This window comes from Phalaenopsis equestris, unplaced genomic scaffold, assembly GCF_001263595.1.
Source record: "Phalaenopsis equestris unplaced genomic scaffold, ASM126359v1 Scaffold000515, whole genome shotgun sequence".
NCBI lineage: Eukaryota > Viridiplantae > Streptophyta > Magnoliopsida > Asparagales > Orchidaceae > Phalaenopsis > Phalaenopsis equestris.
The window spans coordinates 101,296-105,185 of NW_018164955.1; positions in this window are offsets into that span (position 1 = coordinate 101,296).

Genomic DNA, 3,890 nt, shown 5'->3' on the forward strand with positions numbered 1-3,890 from the left:
TATATATATATATATATATATTGGCAACAAAAGTGTGTTGAGATGAGTACTTCAAGTACAAAGGATCTAATGACCAACTCAAACAAAAGGAAGGTTCACCATGTTCCCCAATATAAGTAAATCAAATGTGCTACTTACCCAACCAATAGAGGGTAAAGTTGCTAGTTTAGCAAGATACTCAATAGGTTTGTTAGCTTCTCTATAGGTATGAGACAATCTAAGGTTGAAAAAAGGGGTAAGATGTTGAATTTTCTTCGAGAGAATCAGATTCTGCCAGCGCAAACAATACTACCAACACAACATTGATAGATATTTAAGGAGTCCACCTCAGTCTGTAGGTTCCACATCTTTAGCTCCTTAGTAATGACCAAACAGTACAAGACAACAACCAATTTAAAGTAGGAAGCATCAATATTCGACAAGGAGATGTAAAGCAAAATAAGCAAGCTCATGTGTGGTTCCTGAACACACTCCCTATGCAGCCTTTGATTGTTTAAAGCTCCTATCTACATTAGCTTTTAGGTAAGGAAAATCATGATCTTTCGACTAAACTAGCTTAACAACTCTGGTACCACTATGGACCTCAGGAATAGAGAGATTACCAGCTTTGTTCAATAGAACAACTTTTGATTTGAAATATTTAATATTAAATAGAACATGATAATTAGCATAAGATTTCTCCAATTATTTCCTCCTATTTCTTTCAATCCAGATAAACCAGCAGCAAATGTAAGGTATAATATTCTTAATCTATTTTTGGGATTAATCAGTGCACTAGTTCAACAAGCATGGGTTCAAAGAAGCAAAACTGTTGACAATAGAAAATGCTGAACATTTCAGATACAACACTTTTAATATAAGAAGAAAAACTGCATGAAGAAAAGAGGTAAGGGTTTCTTCAGCTTGACCATAAATTAAACAGTTGGATGGCATTTTAAGCCATTTTAATTTTAAAATATCATCAATGTATAAAACATTCATAAAGTAATCGATAGCTGAAAAAGGACTGTGAAGGTTTGAGAAGTTTGTTCCATATTTTCTCCTCATTGATATCAATTGGGTGTTGATGTAAATATTGGGCAATACTCTTGGAATGAGTGCCATTCATGTTCATTTTTTTTCTTAATAGATCAACTCTTTTAGAGTCCACAGGAATATCCATAACATTCTTAGTAATATCCATAATAATTGCCTTCTCAAGCTTTTATTGGTTCTAGCAACTAGCAGACTAGAGTTGAGAGACTTTCAGGTTCTCCACAAAATCATCTTGATGGTAACCCTTTAGTGGCCCCAAAAGGGACCAATCATCAAGCTTTAAAACAAATTGCCTTTCCCTATGTCCCACACAATAAAATCCCCCGCCATTTGTCTAACATTAAGTAACTCCTTTTAAAGCAAAAAATCACTGATTTGTGGGGTACAATATGAAGGGTGGGAATTAACCAAGTATCCATGGTGCAGGAAATTAGCTCTTAATTTGATCCAAAGTTTGCTAAGGTTGGTCTCCATGGAAAGCTTTAGAGTTTTGAAACAAAGATCATCAGTATTTTTGTCCATATATTCATGTATATGTATATATATATATAACAAAATTTTTTGCCTGTGAATTATAGCTGAAGAAATTATAGCATTAGAAAAGAGAGGGGGGGTAGAGACAAAACGAGGAGGAGAGCACAACGACTTGCCCTACTATGAAAACAAGGGTATTCCCGGGCTCTTGTGCCTCTTTTTATATAATCAAATTTTTGTGAATATATGAGAAGAAAAATGGCCCAAAAGTACCACTTACATAAAATGCTTCCCTATTTATAGGGAATGGAGCACAATATAAAGGTATTATATTTATAACCCTATTTTAACAAGAGATTATTTTAGGTATTTTACATGTATAAGCCTTATACTCGGCTATATTAGGTCGTTCAAGCTTGGAGTCTCCTTATCTCAGGTTGTCAAGTCTTCAAATCTTCATGGTCTCAGGTCATCCATTCTTTGGGTTGTTAAGGCTTTGGATCATTCTAGCCTTGAGTCGTTCTGGCCCTCGGTCCAGTCATCCTTGCCTCTGGTCTTTCTGGGGTTGAGTGTAGTTCAGGCTTCGGGTCGTTCTGCAAAGAGATTTAGTTTAGCACATTCTTATGTACATATTTTAGTTCTTGGGCTTTCTTACTGCTTAAAGGCAAAGTTGTGATAAGAATAAGAGAATTTTAATATAAATAATGTCATCACACATTTTCTCTTAGTTGACAATCAAAAAATCAAACTTCCTTCATTTTTTATGAATCTGAAGTGCTCTCTCAAGGTCTTCAAGTTGGTAGGTGTAGCTCGATCAGCTAGGCTTTTCAAGCATCTAAATTGGTTGGTATTTGTCATTTGGTTAATCTAGCAAACTATCAACATTATTTGTAACTTAGAACATTATTTTCTTTTAGAGCATTTGTTAATCATTATATAGTAAATTCTATGTAAAATTTTCAACCATAAAATAAAGTGAAGTACTCCGTCAATTTTTACCTTTGTTTTTTGTTTTACCTTTTTCTAGGTGTTTTACTTTTCTTGTGACAAACTCTTGACTTATGATGACTGATGGATCGATATTTGGTATTAAATGAAAATCCAATGTCATGTGTTGTTGTCAATCATTCTAAGCCTTTTTCTACTAATCGGACAACCTTTTAGGGTGTTTATGCCTGACTCCCATCTTACACATCCTGAGTCTCAACTGCTTAGTTGGATCTCTGCCACGAATGGACTACCCTTGGGATTATTGATAATATATTATCATTGCTTCTTTGGAGTAACCATCGGGACTCACTTATAAGGTGATTTGTTTAGTATCTTCATGGAGCTTATCGCTACTTGGCAAGAATTACTTGCAGTGCCTTCTCCAATTTAAGTTTGGAGACATTAACCATTGTAGGCTAGTTCTTGGTGCATTCCACCTATCAAACTTCTTAGCTTCACTTTTGATCTTATTTCTCAGGTTTAAGTTTCCCAACTGTTAGTAAGACATCTAAGAGCATGAATTCCTTGAGTTAATTTTTTTACCATCTATTGCACAAAACATTAAAAGTTCTCTGATTGTAGGTCAGATTGTGCATCAAGCTGCTGGTTGTTCGTATTGCGTTGATTGGGAGCTGGCACGACTAACATAATCTTTGATTCTTCTCTTTGTTTTACTCCTCTTTGTATTGATTACATGATCTATGCTCACCACACCTTTTAAGATGTTGAATTCTGATTTATTCATAAATATCACCTCAAGTTATTATAACATTAGCAATGTGAGAGATGGGGGGCAGAGACAAAGGGGGGAGTGCATAGTGACTTGCTCATGTGAGGCAAACTGAAATAATCCTAGTTTTCTGGACATATTTATATAATCAAATCCTTATGAATACATGAGAAGAGATTGAGGGCCCAGAAGAACTTTTTACATAAAATAATTCTCTATTTATAGGAGATGGAGTAAAATATGAAGATATTTTATTTATAACATTGCCTTAATGAGGGTTGCGCATGTTATTTTAAGAATTTTACATTTATAAGACTTTAGCTCAGTTATATTAGATCATCTAGGCTTCGGGTCGTCCTGACAATAATTCTTCTAGTCTTATGGTTGACCTTGCTTCGGATCATCCTAGCCTTAGGTCATTTTAATCATCCTGGCCTTAGGTCATCCAAGATTTGAGTCGTCCTAGTTTCTGCTCATGTCAACTTCTGGTCATCTTTTCCTCGAGTCATTCAGTCTTGGGGGCGTTCTGTCTTCAAGTTGTCTTAGCTTCGGGTCATCCTAAGCTCGGGTCCTCCTTGCCTCACGTAATCCTTACTCCGGCATGAGTTAGGTGTCTATTTGGATCCACTCATACAACCTATCTGTACCCTTTTTCTTTTCA